Source organism: Monodelphis domestica, chromosome 7, assembly GCF_027887165.1.
Source record: "Monodelphis domestica isolate mMonDom1 chromosome 7, mMonDom1.pri, whole genome shotgun sequence".
Classification (NCBI taxonomy): domain Eukaryota; kingdom Metazoa; phylum Chordata; class Mammalia; order Didelphimorphia; family Didelphidae; genus Monodelphis; species Monodelphis domestica.
In genome coordinates, this window is record NC_077233.1 from 212,611,008 (window position 1) to 212,638,107 (window position 27,100).

At 35.5% G+C, this 27,100-nt stretch overlaps 1 protein-coding gene and 1 non-coding gene across 2 annotated transcripts in view; one reads left to right on the top strand and one right to left on the bottom strand.

Moving 5' to 3' along the window:
• The window catches only part of FOXK1 (forkhead box K1), a 140,793-nt gene that overhangs the window by 57,831 nt on the left and 55,862 nt on the right, over positions 1-27,100 (bottom strand). The gene's annotated exons all lie outside the window — the stretch shown is intronic.
• LOC130455732 (U6 spliceosomal RNA) lies at positions 25,323-25,426 on the top strand. The gene has a single exon (XR_008913827.1). It is a non-coding gene; the product is annotated as a U6 spliceosomal RNA (small nuclear RNA).

Here is a 27,100-nt window from a genome sequence, read left to right on the forward strand (position 1 = left end):
GCAAAGACATCTGGCCACACTAAAGGATGATAGGCTCACAGCTGGAAAAGCAATAAAGTAGTCCAACAATTTGGGAAATAATTTGGAATTTTTTGAGAAGTTATTAAACTGCACATTATTATTGACTAGAAATACTACTGCTTGCAAATATTCCTAGTTCAAGAACAGAGAAAGGGTCTATTTATTTTAAAACTACATAAATAGAAACACCGAGAAAAAGCAACTGCCTGAATACAGAGGTTGAGAGGACATGACAGAGGAGGGACTCTAAACGAACACTCTAATGCAAATATTATCAACAAAGCAATGGGTTCAAATCAAGAAAACATCTAATGCCCAGTGGACTTACGCGTCGGCTATGGGGGGTGGGGGGGAGGAAAAGAAAATGATCTATGTCTTTAACGAATAATGCTTGGAAATGATCAAATAAAACATATTAAAAAAAAACTACATAAATACAAAAATATTTAAATCAGCACTTTTAGTGATAGCAAGGAACTAGCACAGATTGTGTCCACTGATTGAATTTCAGCCAGGCAAACTGTTATATGGATATAATGTAGTATCATGGAACTATAAGAAATTGTGAATATGAAGAATTCAGAAATATTAGATTATATATAAATTTATATAATTTTATATAAAGCAGAAATGGGAGAACTATCTATACAATGGTCACAGTAATGAAAAGAACTATGTTAAAAAGATATCTGAATTCAAACATAATGATTAATCATGATTTTACTGAATCAACAATAAAGCATGCCTCTTCCTTAAAGGAAAAATGGGGGAATGTAGGTATAGAATGAAGTACACATTTTCACATATGGCTAACATGATTGTGCTTACTTGGACTTTTTTAGTGCAAAAGAGGGTTCTACTGAGGGTCTGAAAAATGGGGGGGGGGGGGGTTTGGGAAGTGAAAGTAATGTTAAATATTTTTTTCAAACATGGTATTTTTCTTACAATGCAATTAAAAGCAACGTACACATTCCTGAGTCTTTGATTTCACTTTTATTTAGCATCATAGCATTTATAATCATGTTAGCCAATTCTATTTAGATGAGTTGTAGTTGTTTCCAGATCTCTGTCTGCTTTTACAATTCCCCTGCCACCTCATGTCTTCTAAGCTTGTATCACCTAATGACAGTGTCCATGGGCAGAGTGGTACAGACATGGGCCTGGTCTTTGTAGTTTTATATCTGAGGGGGCTCTCCAATTCTGAGCTTTTATCTCATCCTTTCCCTTCAAAATCAACATCTCAGAGCCTTTAGCCATGACAACTGGTAGAGGAGGTGAAAAGGGTGCTTCCCTGGCACTGTTTAACCTTAGAAGTTAATGCATACAACATATACAGTCTTTACTTAAATGGATTTGTAGGTAATCATTTCTTAGGGGTAAAAGTAACCTACAATACAGCCACTTGCAAAAATCAGAACTATAAAAAGCAAAAGTGTCAATATAAGTGTGCATTATAAAACAGACATTTCTGTTTTTACTTGAGATTTTCTATAGAGGGGTATTCTTTTGCAATTATATATGATCTCAAAATTACAGCTGACATCAACAATCACTCATATGAGCTATAATTTGCCTTCTAATAAAGATCTGAATTGTATTCACCCAATTCAATGTCAATTTTACCTATTTCACTATTTTATTTATCAGATTCAACTTTTGTCCAAAAGGGATTCTAAGAAGTATCTAGGATTTAATACAGAAGGAAAAAACAATAACAAAAAACCTAAAATCTTCTGAAATCAGTTTATATTCAGCTTTCCATATTTACAATGCTCTCTCTCTCTCTCTCTCTCTCTCTCTCTCTCTCTCTCTCTCTATATATATATATATATATATATATATATATATATATATATATATATATATATATATATACATACACACACATACATATATATATTTTTAAAATTTATTTATTTTTATCCTGTTCAATGGGGAGCCTTTTTGCTTAATGGGAATTAAATTACTCATAATAGAATTTAATTAATCAGAATGGCTACTCCATTTAATTGGGCTTTTATTTTGATAACTATTTTAATGGAATAAATTTTTTTCAAATATTAGCTATTACCACAAGATAATAGACTCTAATATGTTGCACATTATGTATGACAAAGAATTATCTCAAATTACTACATTTGGAATACTTTTTTTACAATTAAAAAACAAGGTGAACACAAAAGGAAAGATTTGAAACTGTAAGCACAAAGAAGTTATTTGGGTAAGTCAGGGAAGGGGGAAGACACAAAACACCAAATTCAGTATATATTTAGTAAGTTCTGAAAGGTTAAGGGTGACTAACACAAATTTTGTAAAACTTGGCAAAATAACTTCTTTGTAACATTCTTCCAAGAACATGTCTAAGAGTTCAAATGAAGAGGAAATAGATCTATATGTTTAATAATATTTATAGCAGTTCTTTTTGTGGCAGAAAAGAACTGGGAACTAAGAGGAAGACCATTAAATTGGGGAATGGCTAAATAAATTATAGTATATAAATGTAATGGATTACTATTGTGCTATAAGAACTGATGAAGGGGGTAAGTTTCAAAGAAACCAGGGAAGACTTGTATGAATTGATGGAGAGTGAAGTGAAGAGACCAGAATAATTTATACAGTAACAATATGGTACAAACAACTTTAGAAGACTTCAAAACTGTGATCAATATAATGACTAACCATGATTCCAGAGGACTTGTAAGGATCTGAGTGGAACCCAACTTCTAACAAAAGGTAGATGAAATCAGAGTGAAGACATATAATGTGTGTATACCTAGCTAGCTAGACAGACAGATGGAGAGAGAAGCACGTGCGCGCACACACACACACACACAGAGACATGACAACAAGGGCATTATTTTTACTTCATAATGCATATTTGTTACAAGGGTTTTGTTTTTCTTCTTTTCCTCAATGAAGGGAGAAAAAGAGTTTTGTTAAATGACCAAAAAAATTAGAGTTTGTAAAAAGGGGGAAAAAATATTTGCGTGACAAAGGCATAAAAATTCACCAAACACATGAAAACCTCTGAACAAGCACCAAAGCTAAGCTAAATCACAACTTTTGAAATAATAGTCCCCAGTTCTGAACGTTAATAATTCCTATATTTTATAACTAGAACCTGCTCAAGGCAAAAAAGGCCAATCTCTATTTTAAAACAAAAGTAGAAAAAATGTTGCTTAAAGACAAAACAAAACTTTCTGAGCTACTAAAGTTCCATTTACTAAGGAAAAACAAAGACAGATCTTACCCCAAAAACCAAAACCAATACCAATAGCATCAAACAGACATCAAATGCAACAAGCACACATAGCAGCTTCTGCATCCACTAGAAGCTACTTGGTTATTTATTATCTGAGAAGCAAACTTTGGCTTCTGGCCCATCCCACCGAGGAACCAGAATTCTACAGTGAGAAGCAAGCAGAGTTGTCTCTACAGACAAATGAAAAAGTATCTCAACTTTACTAACCAGTAGTGCCAACAGGCATGGGTGTGTGCCCTCCTGACAGGATTTTGTGCTGCTCTTGTTCTCATATTCTCAAACTTAATCAAGTACTGTCATGTTAGCCACCAGATAAACACTAGTAAAAGCTCCCAAATTTAGTCTGTGGGTAAAAACTTAAAGCTAGTTAAAACTGCAGGATGATTCCAAGTTTGCTTATATATTACTTTTATTCAGTGGAGTTCAAGGGACTTTGTATAAATTACTTGAAGAAAAAACTTAGTGGTTCTAAGTTTGGCTCAAAATCAGCAATGATCTTCCCAATAGGTGGTCCACAGACTGAGTCACTGTTAGACCTGGCAAGACTCTCAGAGATTATCTAGTCCAATGTCTTCCTTTTATGGAAGAGGAAACTGAAACTCAGAAAGATAAAATGACTTTCACAATGCCTATGACCTATAACCAAGACAAGAACCAACATCTCCTGGCTTCGAAGTCAATGTTCTTATTGTTATTCTATATAATTGTTTATAATATACCAGGTTTTTATTTTGATCATAGTGTAAAAAATATAATTTATTTATCATTCCTTCAGTGGCATCTTATTCCTTCTAAAGAATTTAATTTTGTTTGACATTTAAAATTGGGGAAAGTTCATACTTTCTTGAACCATCATACACAATGCCTTTTTTATAGATAATAAGCTACATAGCCCATGTGTCCTGTAGCCAGAGTCCAAAATTTAAGTAGAATCTGGATGTCCTGAACCAGGACCTTGGTACAGGGCCTGAGCAACACTCTTGCTTAAAATATTGATTTAAGATATGACCAAGATAGATTTTTGTCAAATTTCTTACTTTAATAGTATATTTACTTATTCAGTGGCTGCTGTCCCTATTAGATGATCTTACTATGTACATATAAGAAGAATTAAAAAAAAAAATAAACAACTGGTCTTCCGAACAAAAAGCACAATTTAGCATTCTATTTTTAAAAGTACAACTTACTTGTCAATTATATTAAATTCTCCCCCACCCCATATAAAGGTTCAAAAAGCCCTGTTTTTCCAGCAAGGTAAAATTTTTATATAACAATTGTAGCACCAAGTCTAGATTCCTAAATTGAGCCCTTAAATACTATTTAAAATTAGGCTAACTAGTTCTCAAATAACATCACCAAATACCTCCCAAAATAATTATGCAACTTTTCATATAATTTACTTATTAGTACAGTGTCAAATCTCTTCCAAGCTGGAACTGCATTCAATTGGATTCAATTATCTCTATGCTGATTATTCTCAATTTTTCTTATCCAGTCCTTACATCTCTGCTGACTTCCAGGCTCATATTTCTAACTGTCTCATTGGTATCTTTTTTTTTTTTTATAATTTCCAAGCATTATTCATTAAAGACATAGATCATTTTCTTTTCCTCCCCCCCACCCCCCATAGCCGAAGCGTAAGTCCACTGGGCATTACATGTTTTCTTGATTTGAACCCATTGCTATGTTGATAATATTTGCATTAGAGTGTTCATTTAGAGTCTCTCCTCTGTCATGTCCCCTCAACCTCTGTAGTCAGGCAGTTGCTTTTCCTCGGTTTTTCTACTCCCATAGTTTATTCTTTGCTTATGAATAGTGTTTTTTTCTCCTAGATCCCTGCAAGTTGTTCAGGGACATTACACCGCCACAAATGGAGAAGTCCATTACGTTCAATTATACCACAGTGTATCAGTCTCTGTGTACAATGTTCTCCTGGTTCTGCTCCTCTCACTCTGCATCACTTCCTGGAGGTTGTTCCAGTCTCCCCTGTCTCATTGGTATCTTAAACTCAACATATCCCAAACTAAACTTATCTTACTTCACAAACCTTCCCCTCTTCCTAATTTCCCTATTATTATTAAGTCTAATATCATCTTCCCAGGCACTAAGGCTTACCACTTTGGTGTTATCAAATCTTCACTTTCTTCCCCCCAATATTCAACCTGTTGCCAAAGTTTGACGATATCAACTTATAACAATTCTCACACATGTCCTCTTATTTCCTCTGACACTGTTCACCACCTTGGTGAGAACTTATTACTTTGAGCTTGGATTATTTCAAAAAGCCTGTTCATTGGTTTATTTCCCATAAATCTCTTCCCCATTCCAGGCCATCATCCATTCAGTGGTCAAAGTCATCTTCCTATAAAATACAAGTCTGATCATGTCACACCTTCAATTCAAATACCAGTGGGTCCCTAATCACCTTCAGAATCAAAGATGAAAATATCTATTTGGTATGCAAAGTCCTTCTTAATCTGGCCTCTTCTGATTTTTCCAAGTTTTCTTAAAACATACTTCAGGATCCAGTGACACTGGTACCCTTGATATTCCTCACACAAAACACTTCATATCTTCCTGCTCCAGGCATTTTGACTGGATATCTTGCCATATGTGGAAAGTTCTCTTGCCTCATCTGCACCTACTAGCTTTCTTCAAGTCCCAGCTAAAATTCTACCTTCTACAGAAGTTTTACCTGCTCTCTATTAATGCCAGGGTCTTCCTTCTATTGATTATTTTCAAATTTATTCTTTATAGACACTATTGTCTATCACTGGACTGTGAGCCCCTTCAGAGCAGGCACTGTGTCTTCTGCCTTTCTTTATATTCCTGGTTTTTAGCACTGCACCTAGCATAAAGTGGGTGCTTAAAATTTACTGATTAGCTGATTCTAAGAATGGTAATATAGGGTTTTTCTCATTTGATAAAATTCCTTTTCATCCACTCTAGCCACCATACCACCTTCCATACACCTGGAACAGGATTGTGCAGTGATAACAAGGTTTATCCACTATGATCAGGGAGGATTTATACCAGGAATGCAAGGATGGTTCAATATTAGGAAAACCATCCACATAATTGACCCTATCAACAACAAAACCAACAATAATCACTTGATTATCTCAATAGATGCAGAAAAAGCCTTTGACAAAATACAACACTCATTCCTATTGAAAACACTAGAGAGAATAGGAATAGAAGGACCTTTCCTAAAAATAATAAACAGTATATATCTAAAACCATCAGCAAACATCATCTGCAATGGGGATAAATTAGAAGAAGCCTTCCCAGTAAGATCAGGAGTGAAACAAGGATGCCCATTATCACCTCTATTATTTAACATTGAACTAAAAAGTCAAAACAGATTCTAAAACGTGATTGTTGGTTGAGTACTATTTGTATGAAGTACCTAGAAAGAAGGGAAAGGCCCATTTCGTATGTATGTTATAAACAATATATAGGACAGTCAATATTAAATATAGACATTTAATGTTGTTTTCAAGAAATTGAGAATATAATCAATTTTGCAAAATATTTTCAGTAAATCTAAAAAAAATCCATCAATAAATTCCTACCTACTTTTAGCTAATAATTCTCTAGAAAGATAAGGAGCAAAAGAAGCAACAGTAATCCATGATATAGATAAATCTCTATATAATCAAAAACTGATTCTTCTACAGGTAAACATTTAGTTATTTCAGTTATATCTAACTCTTTGTGACCCTATTTGGAGTTTTCTTGGCAAAGATGGGAGTAGTTTGTTTCTTCCTCCTCTAGCTCATTTTATAAATGAAAAAACTGAGACAAATAGGGGTTTTGACTTACCTAGGATCATATAGCTAGTAAGTGTATGAAGCCAGATTTCAGGAAGAAGAATCTTTCTAATTTTAGACCTAACATTCTATCTACTACACCACCTACTTCCCAAGTGTTGTACAGAAAAGAGACACCCTCTCCAAGCTAAAAATCTGAATTCAATAAAAGTAGAGGCCTAAGGCAAAACTACTACCAGTAGACAATGTCAACAGATTAGAGCACTTCTCAGTATTCTGAACATTTGTTGCTAACTAGGAGGGAACCTGAGCCAAGGTATGGTTGGCTATAGTAGAGCAGAAAAGGAATGGGCAACTTTCAGAGATCTGGTGTATATTTACTCATCTGGGTCAAATATTTGCAAACATCAGAATTGGTTTAATGAAAATGATGGGAAAATTCAGAAGTTACTAAATGAAAAACAAGAACTCCATAAAGTTTATGAGCAGGATAGTTCATCTCTTTCTAAAAAGGCAGCAAGTAACTCCATCTGCATAAAAGGAAAGTGCAAGCATAGCTTAGAGAGAGAGATGCAGGATTCTTGGCTCAGTAAGAAGGCAGAGAAAATTTAGTTTACGGTAGTAACAACTCAAAATACTTCTATAATGCCTTGAAGGCTATGGTCTAAAGTCTTAGGGTATATCTCAACTTCCCAGTGCAAATGAAGTCTCACTGATCAGTGATAAAAACATGATACTGGAGAGATGGGCCAAGCACTTCCATAGTGTTCTCAACAGACCATGATGAGTGTTTTTATCAACCAATGCTTAAGTCATTGACCATATATGTCGGGTCGAAGTTAATCCCTGTCTAGTCAAACTTCCAACTGGAAAAGAGGTTTTGGATGCCATTAGGCTTTTCTCCTATGGCAAAGTGCCTGATAGTGATTCTGTTCCAAAAGAGACTTATAAGGCAAAGGGGCTCACTGCTCATACAAAAGTTGACCAAAACCTTCTGGATTATATGACAAGAGATTGTCCCCAGGAGATCAAGGATGCTTCTACTGTCCTGTGACAATCACAATGAAATTTCTATCCTAGTGACTGCTGGCAAGATTTTTGTCATAGTTCTCCCTAATAGGCTGATCCTTAATTGGTTTATAGGAAGATGGTCATATATTCAAAATCCACTGTGGTTTCAGACCTGGCTGAGGAGAGATCAATATGATGATACTGACTGAGATCAAGATAACAGATTCTCCACTAGTTAGCACTATACATCTATACATGGAACCATTGGTTATAGCAAATGGAAAAATTTTGAATGCTGTGGATAAGTTCCCTTTCTTGGCAGTATACTTTTTAGGGATGTATACATACATGATGAGGTTGATGCATGCATTATCAGAGCTCAGTGTTTGGGAGGCTCCAAAGGATAGTATAGGAGAGAAGAGGTATTAGGCTGCCTACCAAACTGAAGTCTACAGAGTTGTTTTGATTTCATTGTTGTATAGCTGTAAAACCTAGATAGTACATCCACACCAAGGCCAGAAATTGAGTCACTTCCATTTAAATTATCTTGAGGAGATTCTGAAGATCACCTAGCAAGAAAAGGTACTATATAATGAAGTCCTTTTTCCAATTGAACTGACATGTATTCAAACTGTACTGTAGAAAGCAAAATTCTGATAGGCTAAACAGAGGTTCAAATGTCAAACACACATTCACCTAAAAGAATATTTTACAGAGAATTCTCACAAAGCAAGTGCTCACACAGAGGTCAGAAGAAACAATATGAGGTCACATCAGAGTCTCTCTAAAGGACTTTGGTGTCAATTGTGAAGCATGGAAGACACTGGCACAGTACACTCCAACACACCACATCAAAGAAAGTTTTGTGCTCTATGAGTAAAGTAGAATTGCAGTAGCTTTAAAGATACATGAGATATGCAAATTTAGACACATCTTTATCACAAATGTTCATATGGGCTATGTGTGGTAGGCTTCCAATTCCATACTAGTCTGATGAGTCACAGTTGGACACATGGCACATTGACTCCAATGTCATGATGTCATTTTGGTCTTCTTTGAGTATGCAGTACAACAAATGGTCCCTATGGTCTTGGGCCAGTCATTCTGACATTTCAATTCCCAGGGCAAACCCTCTAAAAAAAAAAATTCTTAATCTTAAAGAGTCCATGGACAGGTTTCAGGGGCTTTGTAAATCTGAATGAGAAAAAAAAATTCCTCCCCCCCACTAACTGAAATTTGGTATTTCCTTCAATTATTAATAATAGATAACAAATATTATCCTGAGAAAGGGTCCATAGGCTTTTACCAGAAGGATTATCAAAATGGTCCATGGTATAAAAAAGATTAATGACCACTTTCTCTAATACTATAAATTGTACAATGGGTGCTGTTTTGTAACAATAAATACCCAGTTCCCACTAAGATTTCCTTAAACTGATGAATTTATAGATCCTGTCCTTCTATCTCCTTTATTCCATACTATTCCATACTTTGCCGTTAAACTGGCCTACTATACTTGTACTTTAATCTTATTCTGCTCTCTCCTGCCTGTATATACAAATATCCAACACTCCCATTCTACATCCCTACCTGAAGAGAACCAATGACATCTTGGGGTGATGTCTGGACTTGTACATGAGTTAGAATTATTAGAGACATAGCTTTGCAGTCACTGACCTCATTCTCTCTTCTAAAGTCATCAAAATCCAGTCAAGACAAAAATCAGGATGACTATTGATGGCCCAGGATTCAGTGGATAACTTTGCTGTCTTCAATGTCTAACCAAGCTCTAACTATATCACAGTTGCCTGCTTCAGTTGTCCTTCGTGACCATTGGAAAAAATTGTTCTCATCTACACAATCTCCAGGAAAATCTTCATATGCTCAGGGTAGATACGCACCCCCACAACTCACCAATAGCTTTGAGGCTTGAGAAGAAAAGTGACAAACTAGAGAATATCCTGAAGAGGGCAACCAGGATGTAAGGAGCCCAGAAATTAAGATCAGCTGAAGGGACTGGGGACATTTTGCCTTGGAAAAAGAAAACAAAATTTTGATGACTGACTACATATTTGAAGGACTATCTGGAAGAAGGATCAGATGTTCTACTTGGCTCCAGATGGGCAGAAATATGGAGCAATGGATGGAAGTTACAGAGGGGAAAGAATTGATGCCTTCTGGCAAAAACTAGAAGAATGCTTATGAATATTGTAGAAAAGAAACTTGGTAGGTGTAGGCTGGAATGAATGAACTCTCAAGGTCCCTTCCAACTCAGATTCTGTAAGTTGTTGACTATGACTCCAAGTATCTCTTCATTGTCAATCTATTCAACATAAAAAGTAGTTTAGATAAGCACACTTTCTGCTCTAACCATATGTAGTCATAAATTTTAAAATTCAAAATTCTAAACTGTAGTTTTGAATGAGGAAAAAAACCATAACTATTTTCAAAAGAAAAATTGTTGATTTTTAGGACTTTTAGGATTTTTTAAAATTAAAACTTTTTTTTTAAATGCACAAAGAGTACAATGAGCAAAAACTGTGAAGGATGATGAAAATGTTACAACACATTCCTCAGCACCAACATTTCATTTCCTAGAACTGCATGTAAACTGTAAAGGAGTTACAAACCCATGAAATAATGATAAATAACCAAAACATGCTTCATTTCAAATGACAGAAACATTCTTCGTGGAGGGAAGAACTATCATTAGTGTTTGTGGAGAGCTGAGGTTCCAGTGAACTTTACTAATGAAACATACACTCAAAGTTATAAAGTATTGCTCAAACTGCTCTTGAAGGACATAAAAAACACAAATGGCAAGTGATACAGGTGGTTTCTTCACCCATTTCTCAGTTGAATTACATATGAATTACATACATTACATATGATCATAGGATCACAGATTTAGAAAGGAAAGTAACCTCAGAGGCTACTTAGTTCACTCCCCTCATTTGACAGATGGGGAAGCTGAGGCCCAGATTGAAAAATCAGATAGAAAGAAAGTGGTTGTGAACCCAGATACTTTGACTCCAAATCTAAGTAATATTTTACTAGAGTTATGCTGCCTCACACAGTGTATATGATCATTTATTTCTTAAGTAGACAAAAGAAAAATGACAAAGTTGATTACACATAATGAATTATTATTTTTGGTCCTATGAAAAACAACAAAAATTGTTATTGAAGATAAGCCAATCCTAATGCTAAGAGTTATGAGAAGAAAGTATAATTTACTTTACTACTTGTTATGCTTAGAAATCAACTAATAGATCCTGATTTATATGCTGGTGACTCCTGACATAGGTAGATGGATATATACTATCCTAAATCCCAACTCTGACTCAGAAAAAGGGGCATTTGATGACAATGGCTTGAAAGGAATAAGGTTGCTATATGATAGGTCCAAAAAATGCAAGAAGCCAACTTTTCTTCTGGAAAAAAAATGTATATACCAAGTAAACTGATATTTGTGTATTTTTGTATTAATTTATTAAAGTCAGCAGATAACTTTATACTTAATCTTCAAGAATCTTTTGAGAAGTTCTACAGTTAGTATCCTCAGTTCAGAAAAGTGACTTAATGGAACATAATTAATCATCTAATAAATACTGTTTAAATATAATGGATATTCAATGAATGTTTGCTAAAATGATTTAAAGTACATTGTTGGAACTCAGACCACCTCCCATTACCAATAAGGAAACCCAGAAGTCAACATAAATCGAGGCTTAAATGATTTTTAAAATAAGGAGAGCAGAGGTTGCATACCAAAATTTCAATTTCTCACAAATGAGTCATGTTGGGGAAAAAAAAAATTCACTCCCTCTAATACCTAAAAACATTAAGTTGCTTGACTTTGGAGAAAGCAGAATTTTCTTCCCAGAAATCAGATTTTTATAACAGAATTTCACTTCCCTAAAAGAGCAAAATCATTCACAATGTCACATTTTTCTTTTCCAAATTCATTATGTTCACCAATAGTCTAGTTCCTTGAGAATATGAAATTAATAAAGCCCTTGAAATATTAAGGAATAGAAGATATGAAGTCATTTAAGTTTTTTTTTTTATTAGCTAAAAACAATTATTTAGAATCCACATCTCCACTAAAGAGAACGAGAGAAAATGCATCCTGAATTCCTACAAGCATTTGCCATTTATTCTGTACCCATGGTAATCCTGCCATAGCAACAAGAAAATCATGTTTGCAAGGAGTATAAGTAGGTTTCTGGAGATCCAGCTGGGATGTACAGACCTTACAAGCTATAGTACAAGTGCTTTTTAGCATGCATCCAACTCAGCAAGGTTATTCAATGATGGTCCTTGAGAAAGAGATGCAAATGAGGTAGGCTCAATACATACCAGAAAAGCCAAGCTTTATAAAGTTAAATTAAACATCTGCCATTTGATGAGTTCCATCAAATGAAGTATTCTACCAATTTTTTTAATATACAAAAATAACCAAACCTATGAAACTGTTTCTGACAAGAAAAAGACTGCCTATAATCAGCCTTGGGGGGCAAAAAAAAAGGAACCAATTGCTTATCTGACTACAAAGTTCAGGGTTTTTGTTTTAAATTCAAGGAAGCATAAAGGAAATGAAAAAGAAAAATCAAGTACATTTTCAAATAACAAATTTGAAGAATTTTTTAACTACTAAATTGTCTTCCTGAATCCTATCTAATCACTAAATAAAAGCCTGAAATGCTCACTTGCACAGCAGTTAATTCCACCTACTGAATGTTTTAGACATCTACTGGCCAAATTTTAATGGAAAAATGTTCACAAAACAACAAGAACTTTAGTTACCCAATAAAATATTGCCAAAGTACTATAGAACAAAATGAGGTTTCGGGAAATAATTTTATATTTTTCAAAACCAGAGCAGAGTATCTCTAAAGTTCAAAACATTTGCTAAAAAGACACAAAGCCGTTTCCAGAAGGAAAGGATTTGGCTTTTTTAATTTAAGGACCAATCTAAACTAGTTATTCATTAACCCAAACAAACACCACAGCCTTCCTCCTTACCCCCCCACTCCCCAACACTCTACAATTGGCTACATCAATGTAAGACAAATACAAAAACATAATGGGCTATTTTACTCAATTCTACATGATCTGCTAGAGAACAATCCATTTTTCCATTCCCAATCCTCTCCCTTCCCCCAGGCAATTGCTGAAGTGTCTAAGAACAAACTTGAAGGACACAAAGAGAACTAGAATTAAATAGAAATTATTTTTAAATAAGCCACACCTCTACTGCTCTCCATTAACGAGCACAATCAAAAATGGAATCTGCTTCTGAAAATTGCAGATGAATAATAAAATTAACATTCCAAATGAATATGCCACATTTTCCACTGAAAATAATTTGCATCATAAACTCTTAGTTAGAAGGGTTCTTAGAAGTAATGAGGTAGGTGGCTCAGTTCACAGAAAACCAGGCTTGGAGACAGAATTGGTCCTGTGTTCAAAACCGGCCTCAGACATGAATTGCCTGGTCATTACTTATCTACTGCCTAGGAACTAATAATATGCACTATTAACTTAAATTTTTTATTATTAATTTATTAGAATAAAGAATTTCCATACAAGTTTTCCAAAGTTAAATGATTTTAGTTGTCTCCCTTCCTTTTTCCCTCCCTCCCTCTAGAGCTGACAAACAATTCAATCTGGTTTACATATGTATTATCACTCAAAACATATTTCCATACTGGACAACTGGGTGGCTCAGTGGATTGAGAGTCAGGCCTAGAGTCAGGAGGTCCTAGGTTCAAATCTTGCCTCAGACACTTCCTAGCTGTGTTACCATGGGCAAGTCACTTAACCTCCATTACCTAGCTCTTACCTCTCAACAGAGTATTGATTCTAAGACAGAAGGCATGGATTAAAAAAAACAAACCTACCCCCCCCCCATATTTCTATATTATTCATTTCTGTAAGTGAATAATCTTATAAAACCAAAACCCCAAATAAATAAGTGGTAAATTCTATGTTTTCATCTACATCTATACTCCAACAATTCTTTTGCTGGAGGTGGGTAGCATTCGTTTTTCATTATTCCCAATTCAGAAGAATTTCTCCTGGGTCATTGTATTGCTGTTAGTAGCAAAGTCTATCATATTTGATCATTCCACAATATTTCAGTTACTGTGCATTATGTTCTCCTGCTCTGCTTATTTCACTATGCATGCGTTCACATAGGTCTTTCCAGTTCTTTCTGAAATCATCCTGTTCATCATTCCTTCTAGCACAATAGTATTGTAAAAATGGATATTTGAACCCCAGAAGCCCTTGGTACTTCCCAAAATTCCCTATAATCTCACCTGAGTGTGAGAACAGAATTTTTATTTAAAGGCTCTCTGCCTCCCAAGAGGCTCTTCTTCTGCTTCTAAGCACATGCTTCTCTCTACCTAGCATGCAAGATATAGAGTAAGTGGCTGTGAATGGGCTAATTAGTCCTGGGCGTGTGGCTTATTAATTTGTATCCTTGATTTCTAATAATCTTTAATAAATCTCTAAAAATAATACTTTTATTACTAGAGACTAATTTAACTGTTACAGTATTCCAGCACCATCATATACAATAATTTGTTCAGCCATTCCTCAAATGAGGGACAGATATCCCTTTAGTTTCCAATTCTTTGCCACCACAAAAAGAGAAACTATAAATATTTTTGTACAAGTAGATCCTTTCCCATTTTTAAAAAAATCTCTTTGGGACAGAGACCTAGTAGTGATATTACTAGATCAAAAGCTATGCATTCTTTTAAAACCCTTTGGTGTAATTCCAAATTGCCCTCCAGAATGGCAGGATCAATTCACAACTCTACCAACAATGCATCAGTGTCCCAATTCTGCCACATTCTCACCAGCAATTATTATTTTCCTTTACTGTCATGTTGGCCAATCTAAAAGGTGTGAGATGGTACCTAAGAGTTGTTTTAATTTGCATTTCCTTAATAAAGAAAAACTTAGAACATTTTTCATATTACTGATATCTTTGATTTCTTCTTCTAAAAACTGCCTATTCATATCCTTTGACCACTTATCAATTGGGATATGACTTGGATTCTTATAAATTTGACCTAGTACTTTATATATTTGAGAAATAAGATCTTTATCAAGAGAAGTTTGTTATAAAATTTTTTCCCATTTTGTTGCTAAGGTCCCTTTTAATAGTCAAAATTATTCATTTTACATCTTATAATGTTCTCCACGTCTTGTTAATCATAAATTCTTTCCTTCTCCATAGATCTGACAGGTTAACTATCCTATGTTCCCCTAATTTACTTTATAATATCACTCTTTATGTTTAAATCATATACCCATTTTGACCATGTCTTGTTATAGGGTGTGAGATATTGATCTAAAACTAATTTTTGCTCTACTGTTTTCCAATTTTCCCAGCAGTTATTGTCAAATAAGTGAGTTCTTATCCCAAAAGCTAGAATCTTTAGGTTTTTCAAATACTAGATTGCTAAGGTAATTTATCACTAGTCTACTCTATTAATCCACCCTGCTATTCCTTAGCCAGTACTAGATTGTTTTTATGATTAATATTTTATAGCATAGTTTAAGATCTGGTATTGCTAGGTGCCCATCCTTCACATTCTTTTTCATTAGTTCCCTTGATATTCTTAACTTTTTGTTCTTACAGATGAATTTGTTATTATTTTATTCTAGCTCTACAAAATAATTTTTTGGGAGTTTGAGAGGTGTAACACTGAATAAGTAAATTAATTTCAGGATTATCATTTTTATTATATTAGCTTGGCATACCCATGAGTAATTAATGTTTTTCCAATTGTTTAGATCTGATTTTATTTGTGTGAAGTGTTTTGTGATTATAATTGTAAATGTAATTTTGTAATTTGCAATTGTTCATATAATTCCAGCTTTTGCCTTGGCAAATATATTTCCAAATGTTTCCTATGGTCTTAAGTGATTTTAAATAGTTTCTCTTTTTAACTCTTGCTGCTGAGTTTTGTTGAAAATATATAGAAATGCTGATGATTGATGTAAGTTTATTGTGTATCCTGCAACTCTGCTAAAGTTACTATTTCAATTAGTTTTTTAATTGATTTTCTAGGATTCTCTAATTATACCATCTGCAAAGAATGACAGTTTAGTTTTCTTGATGTCTACTTTAATTCCTTCAATTTCTTTTTCTTCTTTAATTGCTAAAGCTAGCATTTTTAGTGCAATATTAAATAATAGCGGTGATAATGGGCATCCTTGCTTCACTCCTGTTCTAACTAGGAAGGTTTCTAACTTATCTGCATTGCAGATGATACTTACAGATGGCTTAAAATAAATACTGCTTATTATTTTAAGTAAAGACTCTTTCATTCCTATGCTTTCTAGTGTTTTCAATAGGAATGGGCTTTATATTTTGACAAAAGCTTTTTCTGCATTTATTGTGATAATTATGTGATTTGTTAGTATAAATCCTGTTATAAATCCTACCAGGTCATAGTGAATAATCCTTGTGATATATTGCTATAGTCTCTTTGCTAATATTTTAATAAGATTTTTGCATCAATGTTCATTAAAGAAATTGGGGTGTAATTTTCTTTCTCTGTTTTTGGTTTTCTTGGCTTAGGTATCAGCATCTTATTTGTGTCATAAAAATAATTTGTTAGGACTCCTTTGCTTATTTTGACAAATAGTTTATATACTATTGGGATCAGATGTTCTTTAAATGTTTGTTATAATTTACTTGTGAATTCATCTGGCCCCGGGGATTTTTTCTTGGGAACTTCACTGATGGCTTGGTGAATTTCTTTTTCTAGGATGGGATTAAGTATTCTATTTTCACTTTTCTTAATCGAGGCAATTTATATTTTTGTAAATAAGCATCCATTTGACCCAGATTATCAGATTTATTGCCATATAACTGGGTGAAATAGCTCCTAATAAATGCTTTAATAAATTCTCTTCATTAGAGGTGAAATGACCCTTTTCGTTTTCAATACTGGTAATTTATTTTTTAGGAAATCAAATTAACCAATACTCTATTTTGTTTTTTCATAGAACCAGCTCCTAGTCTTACTTACTAGTTCAATAGTCCTTTTACTTTCAATTTTATTAATTTCTCCTTTGTTTTTTTAGGATTTCCAATTCAGTGTTAAAATGGGGATTTTAAATTTGTTCTTTTTCTAATTTTTGTAGTTACATGTCAAATTCATTGATCTGCTTTTTCTCTATTTTATTAATATACACATTCTGGGATATAAATATTCCCCTGACTACTGCTTTGGATGTGTCCCATAAATTCTGATATTATCTCCTCATTGTCACTCTCTTTAATGCAATCAGTGATATATTTGTTCTTTGACTCTCCCATTTTTAAGGATTAGATTATTAAGTTTCCAATTAATTTTTAATTTGCCTCTTCATGGAGTCTTGTAGAGTAGAATTATAGATTGTAATAGCTTTCCTGGATTTTATTGTGAAATTTTTATGCCCTAGTACATGGTCAGTCTTTGTGTATGTATATAAAGGTATAGTCCTTTTTAGCCCAATTCAATTTTCTCCAGATACTATTAAATCTAACTTTTCTAAAATTTCATTCACTTCCTTTACTTCTTTCTTATTTATTTTTTGGTTAGATTTACCTAGTTCTAATAAGGGAAGATTAAAGTCCCCCATTAGTATAGTTTTACTATTTCCTCCTTAAGCTCCTTTAGTTACTCCTTTAAAAATCTGGATGCTATACCATTTGATGCATATATGTTAAGTAATGATATTTCTTTATTGTCTATATTAACTTTTATCAAGATGGGATTTCTTTCTGAAGATGGGATTAACTCTCCACTGCCCACTTTTAGATTTAATCACCAGAAGCGTATACACTCCCCCATTTTCTTAAGTGAGGAGAAGTTTGCAACCCATGTGCTAAACTAGGTGACAACTCAGAAACAACTGACTGCCCCTGGGTAGTCCTAAAAAAATTCTAAAACTGTGATTGGTCCATGTAAAGTGGAAGGAAGGCATAGGAAGTGATGAAAAGAAGGGTCTTTAAAAGTAGTTGCAACTTCCTGTAACCAGCTCTTTCTCCTTCAAACTTGGCCTGGGAGGATCTCTGGCTTGGGACTTTGTACTGTTTCTGGTAAGACTGCTCTTGGATCTTCTCTTTAGACTACCACGGAGGTGAGTGAAAAGACTGACTCCTTTCCTGGCTCCTGAAGGGACTAGCTTCCAGAGAGGCTCTGTCTTGGAGGAAGCCTCGTGGCTGGAACTCTTGTTTTATTCACCACCAGCCCCTCCGACCCATGGTCCTCTAGTGGAGAGTTAACAAGCCCCGCCTGGTTCAAAATGGGCCAGAGTAATTATCTAGTGTGATAGGATAGATACCTTCTCTACTTTCTCATTTCTCTCCTTTTACTCTTTTCCTCTTTTTATAAATAAATATTGCTAAAAGGTCATTTGACTTGAGATATATTAATTTCAGGGACCACATTTCTCTTATATTTAGTCCAACATTTTTTTAACCCTTATATTTCCATATTTCTTTTAATCAGATCTATTTTTGCTTTAACTTTGTCTGAGATCATGCTTGCTATTCCTGCTTCTTAAAAACATTTTATTTTTTTTTTAGAATATTTTCTCATATTTACATGATTCATTTTTTTCCCTTTCCTCTTCCCTCCCCGCTCCCTGAGCCTACAAGCAATTCCACTTACTTCTGCTTTTTTGTTTGTTTGTTTCAGTTGAAGCCCAATATATTCTGCTCTGGCCTCTAACCTTTACTCTGTGTGTGTCAATCTGTCTCAAATGTGTTTCTTGTAAACCAGGATTCTTGATTTTCTCTTTTATTCCTGTCCTCCCCTTTCACTCTTTCCCTTCATTCTACTATTTTGCTTTTAGCCTCCCCCTTATATTTCTTCCCTTCCCACCATCACCCTTCTTATTCACCTCCTATTTCTCTATAGGGTTTTTAATCACACACATACAGAGATTTTCTCTTTTATTCCTGTCCTCCCCTTTCACTCTTTCCCTTCATTCTACTATTTTGCTTTTAGCCTCCCCCTTATATTTCTTCCCTTCCCACCATCACCCTTCTTATTCACCTCCTATTTCTCTATAGGGTTTTTAATCACACAAATACACACATACACATACACACACATACACACATACACACACACACACACACAAACACACACACCTTCTCCTTCCCTTATGTTACTCCCTTTCCCACCACCCTCTTATTCTCCTTCTACTATTCTATAGGCTAAGATAGGATTCTATACCCTAATGAATCTGACTGTTCTTCCTTCTCTGAGCCAATTCCAATGAGAGGTTTAAGTATTACCCATCACCACTCTCATTCTCTTGTCCACTTTAATAGTATTCTCCACCCCCCACAGCTCTTTATGGGATATAATTTACCCAATTTTACTTCTCTCTTCCAATTTCTCTTAGTACAATCCTCTTTTTCACTCCTAGGTTTTTTTTTTTACATTTTATCCTAAGCAGCTTATTACCATACCCTCTGCCTATGTAATACTTCTAACTACTATGATAATTATAACAATTTTTAAGAGTTATAGATATCTTTCCACATAGGAATACAAACAATTTAACCTTAAATTTTTTCTCTTTTTTCTTTATATTTTTATGCTTCTCTTGAATTTTATATTTGGATATCAAACTTTCTGTTTAAGTCTGGCCTTTTCTTCATGAATGACTGGAAATCCTCTATTTTATTAAATGATCATACTTTCCCCTGAAAGAATATAGTTCATTTTGATGGGTACGTGATTCTTGGTTGCAAACCCAGTTCCCTTCCTTTCCTGAATATCAAATTTCAATAACAGATTCTTCAATGTGGAAGCTGCTAGATCCTGCGTAATCCTGGCTGGGGCTCCATGATATCTGAATTGTCTCTTTCTCACTGTTTGCAGTATTTTCTCCTTAACCTGGGAGCTCTTCAACTTGGCTATCACATTCCTGGGAGTTGTCTTTTGGGAATTTATTGCAGGAGGTGATCTGTGAATTCTTTTCATTTCTATTTTACTCTCTTGTTCAAGACTATTAGGGCAGTTTTCTTGGATAATTTCTTTTTTTTGCTTCTTATAGTATTTTTATTTTTATTGTTTTAATTTTTTTGTCATTTCCAAACATTATTCATTGGAAACAAAGATCACTTTCTTTTCTTCCTCCCAGCCCCCCTCCCACCACCTCTCCCATAGCCCACACGCAATTCCATTGGGTATCACATGTGTTCTTGATTCAAACCCATTTCCGTGTTGTTGGTATTTGCATTAGAGTGTTCATTCAGATTCTCTCTTCAGTCATATCCCCTACACCCCTGTAGTCAAGCAGTTGCTTTTCATTGGTGTTTTTACTCCCACAGTTTATCTTCTATTTGTGGATAGTGTTTTTTAGATCCCTGCAGATTGTTCAGGGACACTGCATTGCCACTAATGGAGAAGTCTATTACCTTCGATTGTACCACAATCTATCAGTCTCTGTGTACAATGTTTTCCTGGTTCTGCTCCTTTCACTCTGCATCACTTCCTGGAGGTTGTTCCAGTCTCCATGGAATTCCTCCACTTTTCTTGGATAATTTCTTGTAATATGATGTCCAGGTTTTGTTTCTGGTTGTGACTTTCAGGCAGTTCCATAATTCTTAATTGTCTCTTGATTTTTCAGGTCAGTTATTTTTTCAATGAGATACTTAATATTTTCTTCTATTTTTTCATTCTTTTGATTTTTTTTATTGTTTCTTCATGTCTTTAGTCATTCTATTTGCCCAATTCTAATTTTTAAAGACTGAATTTCTTCCATGATCATTTGATCTTCCTTTAAATGGCATCCTTTTCTTCACTGGATTTTTTTTTTTGCTTCTTTTTCCAGTAGATCAATTCTGGTTTTTCAGAAACTCTTAATTGGATTTTTATGTCTCTTTTTGCAGTTTACCAATTTTGCTTTTTAAGCTGTTATTTCCTTTTCGTATTATTTTCATTTGTTTTTCTGATTTTTCTTTGACCAGCTACATTTGATTTTTTAATTCCTTTTTGAGTTCTTCCTGAGCTTAAGACCAATTCCTGTTTTTCTTTGAAGTTTTACATGTGGTTGCTTGGATCTCACCATCCCTTGTTGGTTCTGTGCTTTGCTCTTTGTCCCCATTAAAAAAAAAGGCATTAAGTGATTTTGCTGTTTGTTCATTTTTCCAAGCCTTTTTTTTTTCCCTCTGTGGGCTGGGAATTCTGAAAGCTGATGATTCTGCCTTATCTGTAGCTGGTTTGCAGAGGGCTGGCACTGTGAGCTATTCTTCCCTGGGGCTAGGTCTTCACCACAGTAGTGCAGGCTTGGAAGGGCCCAGTGCTATGGATTTATGGGCCTCACTGTAGGCAGGTGCCATGGCCTGGGACTTCAAAGGTTGGGTCTTAGGTGCTCTTTTCTTGGTATAGCCTGCATCCCGGGATCCCAAAGTTAACCTATGCCCAGTCACGTAACCTGGTGCAGTAGGTGGGGGAGTGGTGGGCTAGCATTTCTCTTTGTGCAATTTTGCTTCCAATTCCCTCTTAACCCATGAAATCAACTCTTTCTGCTTACCTTTCAAGTTCATTGATCAGGTGAGAGCCCCCCTCATTCTGTCTTGCTATTGGTTTTTAACTCCTGTCATTGTGAGGTGTTTTTTAAAGATTGGTTTGCAAGGATTGTCAAAGTGGTTTCAACTTTTGCTGCTACTAAGTTGCCATCTTGGTTCAGCCTCCCACTCAGTATTAATTCTAAAACAGGAGGTAAGAGTTTTATTTTTTTTAAAAAAGCAATGGAATTTATTTACCTCATTTTATATGTGAAGAAACTAAGATCCACAGAGATTAAATGACAGTCTAGGTCACGTGAGTAGTTATGCAACTCAATTGATATTGACATATAGGAATCTGATATTTTACTCATGACTTAAGATCTCATGGATTTGGAATTGGATGGGACATGTAAGGTTTCATCTTCTCCTTTCAAGAATAGGAAAACATATGGCAAGAGAAAATAAGGCCCAACGTAACATAGATATTTCTTTTCATTCCTTTGAAAGTTATTTCCCACCCACATATTAAAGTACTCTACTTGTCAACTGGCTTTTAAAACTATAGATTTTCTACTTTATTATGGTTTACTATGCTTGTGATCTCCAAAGGAGGAGAAATAAAAGTCCAAATTTTAGCTTTAGAACCTCCAGCTTCTTTATCTCCAGCTTCTTTATAATTTTGTTTTGCTTTTTTTTTATGGGTGGTTTGATGTTCAGTAAAATTCTTGGAAATATCTGGAGCCCTTAGAATCATTAATTTAAACTAAGAGGGGAGTGGAAATAAATCTTAATCCCTTCTTTTAAATATTCTGAAAGTCTACATGACCTACTCACAGTAACACAATGAGCATCTAGCAAAAACTAGGATTCAAATATCTCCAATTCCAAATCCAGTTCTCCTCTACCCAACTTAGCTCTTCTATAACAATCATTCCAGGAAGAGACTTCCAGTCAAGATAGCGGCGTAGAAGCAGCGAAAGTTCAGACCTCGGAAACCCTTCCTTACCGATCGCAAACAGAGTGCTCCTAGGCCACCGAAATTCAAGCTGAACAACAGGATAGACCTGGGGAAACCTCCTCCTGGACCTGGATTAAAAGGTACCACACCCCAAAAGCCAGAACCCTAGATCACTCGGATCTAAGGGGTAGACAGAAAGAAGGTCCCAGGACCCATCCCCCCCCAACCCAGAGTGCTGAGCCCACGGCAGCAGTGGGAACCTCAGGGCTCTGAGGACTCACCTTGAAGGCAACCTGAGCCAGTCTCCGGGGCACCCAACACAGAAGGCAGGAAACATAGAGAGAAGGAGGAAGCCTGTAGCCCCCTGGCTGGGTCCTTCCATCTGAGTCTCAAGGGAGGTCCCAGCTTTAGGGCACCAGCTGAACCCAATCCCATAAGGAGCCCTCAGAGCCCAGGCAAGCCACGACCCCTCCCCCCTTAGAGAGCAGGGTCTTCTGAAAAAAACAGAAACCTAGAGGCGAAGTCAAGATGGCAGCCTAGAAGGAGCATAGACCTGGCAGCCTGGCCAGAGCTTTGGAGATCCTCCATATCTGCTCCAGCCATCCAGGAAGTTTAAAACTCAGAGTAAACCCAGCCCAACTAAGCTGAACTCAATCCCATCAAAAGTCTCCAGAACACAGGGAAGCCCAGGCTCCCCATCCATCCTCATTGACTGCTGGACTTTAAGCCAATCAAAAGCCTACAGAGGAGAGGAAAGCTCAAACCCCCAACAACCCTCCCCAAGAGATTACACCAAGAGATCCTCTGTTAAAGCTCCAAGAGGGGAGACTGATAGAAGTCCCCCCCAAAAAAACAAAAAAAATGAGAGGAACAAGAGCACAGACAAATACGGGGAGGAAAGAAGGGGTGAATTTGAACAAACGACAGAAACAGAAGAAAGAAACTACAATAGACAGCTACTACTCACCAAATGGAACAGAGGGGGAGAGATCAGCAAACGATAAACCAGAAATCCCAGCGAATTGGATACAGGCTGTGGAAGAACTCAAGACACAACTAAGAGAGGCTGAAGACAATTGGGAAAAGAACTTAAAAATTAAGATAAGTCATCTGGAAACAGAGGCACTTGAACTAAAACAAGAAAATAGTGTCCTGAAAGCCAAAATCATCCAGCTGGAAAATGAGGCAAAGGAGATGAAAGGCGAGATAAAGGGGATGAAAGACGCTCTTCAAAGAAAATCAGTCCAGAAGGAAAAAGATGACCAAAAACAATCATTCCAAATACTACATAACAACCACTATCCAAAGCTCCCTGGATCTCCAGGCAAGTGGACTTACCACACTGGATGCTCTTTAGAACCATATCTACTAAATAAAATTAAACACACTGTGTATAAAGACCCCTCAAGGCAAATTTAGACAATAGGCACATAACCTCAATTCTCCATCAATTAGAATACTGAACATTGCATAACTTAGTAAGAAAGTATATAGAAACCAAAGCCCAAGATCTAAGAACCAGATGGTATTAAAACCCCAAAAGTAGAACCATATAATTTGAGGCATTATTGCATAGATAATATTGTTAATCATGTGAATTTTTTTAATGGTCCAAACAAGAGAGAAGTATGCTCTAATTTTTGAAAACTGTGATGCATAAAATTTCAATTTATGAAACATTAATTAGGAGGCTGTTTATGTTTTGAAATAATTTTTCTGTTTACAAAAGGATTTACATCATGAGGATTCCTCTAAATTGTAAGCATTTTTTTCAAATGGATCTTATTCAATGAAGACCACCTCTAACCAGGAAGTATGAAAGGAGATGGACCATATCCTACCTGCCAGAATTTCATTATTTTTAAAAAGTTTCTCCTGCTGAAAACCTTTTCCTCACTTCATTCATTCATTTAGGGAAGAAGCCTACTCACAGATGTCAAAAGCTGTCATATATTTATTGAACTGTAAAATCTGATGCTTATTAAGGTATCTGGGAATATCAATTTCAAAGCATGTAATGAAAAATGTTTTAAAGCCCCTAAAGAGAGTTGAATTAGGAAATGAGAAGTTTCTGTTACCCTAATTACCAGAAGCACAAACAACAAATTCTCTAGTGCAAAGTTGTGTGTATTCCAGGTAGACTGAATGTGTCATCTACATGGGTATTCCCTCTAGTGATGCAGATGCTAAGCCATCCACACCTGCTCATTCTAACTAGTCTTGTCTGTGTTCTCCTCTAATTTTCATCATAGGGGATACACCATCTGAAGATCTTAGACACAACAGGCTATCTTCTAGTTGTCTCTAATTTTCATCAGATAGCCTATCTTTAAATAATATCTTTCTTTGATGACATCTGATTGTTTCTTTCCTATAGTCCTGTGATGGCAAACCTCTTTAAAGACCTTGGAGACCAACTGCCCAAACTACAACCCTCCTACCACATGTGAGCTCCCACCTTACCCCAGAAAGGAGAGGGAGGAAGTGCTCCCATTGGGCTGCTGAGCAGAGGGGCAGGTGATGTGAGAAATGTCCCCCTCAGAGGGGGAAGGGAGGAGCTCCCTCTGCCCTATGTTCCATGGGTTTGCCAACATGATTATAGTCCCTTATTGGTTACATGTTTCATCCTGCACACAACCATGGTATGCTGCTCTAGCAACCTTTTAGTGATTTTCATTTTTAATTCTTTAAAGATTGTAATGTTCCATGACTTGTGGCCATACATCATCAATAGTATTAGAAAGGCCTTCAGTGCTTGCTCAGCAGCACATATACTAAAATGGAAGGATACAGAGATGATTAGCATGGCCCTGGAACAAGGATAACAACAAATTTATGAAGTGTTTCAGTTTTTTAAAAAAAAGCCTTGCAAAGTGGGAACACTAATTCATTGCTGGTGGAGTTGTGAATTGATCCAACCATTCTGGAGGGCAATTTGGAACTATGCCCAAAGGGCGATAAAAGACTGTCTGCCCTTTGATCCAGCCATAGCACTGCTGGGTTTCTACCCCAAAGAGGTAATAAGGAAAAAGACTTGTACAAGAATATTCATAGCTGCGCTCTTTGTGGTGGCAAAAAATTGGAAAATGAGGGGATGCCCTTCAATTGGGGAATGGCTGAACAAACTATGGTATATGTTGGTGATGGAATACTATTGTGCTAAAAGGAATAATAAAGTGGAGGAATTCCATGGAGACTGGAGCAACCTCCAGGAAGTGATGCAGAGTGAGAGGAGCAGAACCAGGAGAACATTGTACACAGAGACTGATACACTGTGGTTCAATCAAAACTAATGGGCTTCTCCATTAATGGCAATACAATGTCCCTGAACAATCTGCAGGGATCTATGAGGAAAAAAACCCATCCTGAAGCAGAGGACAAACTGTGGGAGTAAAAACACCGAGGAAAAGCAACTGTTTGACTACAGGGGTGGAGGGGATATGATTGAGGACAGACTCTAAATGAACACCCTAATGCAAATACCAACAACAAAGAAATGGGTTCGGAGCAAGGACACATGTGATACCCAGTGGAATTGTGCATTGCCAAGGGAAGGGATGGGGGGCGGGGGGGAGAGAAGAAAATGATCTCTGTTTCCAACGAATAATGTATGAAAATGACCAAATAAAATAATGTTTAAAAAAATAAATAAATAAAAAATTTTAAAGCCTCCAATAAAAGAAGTCAAATGTGTGAAGAATGACACAGTAATATACTACTGATAGAGCTGTAAACTATTCAAACCCGGAAAGCAATTTGGAATTGTGTAAAAAAAGTGCCTAAAATGTCCATGTCCAGTGACCCAGAGATCCCAACAGTAGGTGTATTATTCCAAAGAAGTTAAAGATAGAATGAAATATATCATATATACTAAAATATTCATAACAGTATTTTCTGTGGTAGCAAAGATCTAGAAACAAAGAAAATGTCCATCACTTAAGAAATGCCTTCATAAACTGTGATACATGAATATAATATTACACTCTATGGGAATGACAAATAGGAAGAAAAAACAGACATATGAACTGATTGAGAATGAAGCAAAAGCAAGATAATAATATGCACAACAATGTAAATGAAAAGAAAAAAATTACTGAATATCATGGAAGTATTATAACCAAACTTCTACAGAAAATACAAATCTCTCTCCCTACACTGCAAAAGTAGACTAACTGGATATAGAATATTGTATAAAATGTCTGAAACAATGTATATTAGTTTTCTGAAACTATTTTCCTTTCTTTAATTTTTTTTATTATATAGGATGGCTCTTTGGATAGAGGAGGGAAAAGATATATATTTGGAAATGAATGTGATATAAAAACAAAAGACAACATTAAAAATAAAATAACTTCTTTTTAAAATTTCTTTGTTCCTAGAAGTTTCAGGACATTAAAATAGTTTTCAATTTCTTTTTTTTTATTTTTTATTTTTATTTTTTTTTTAAACCCTTACTTTCTGTCTTGGAATCAATACTGTGTATTGGCTCCAAGGTAGAAGAGTGGTAAGGGCTAGGCAATGGGGGTCAA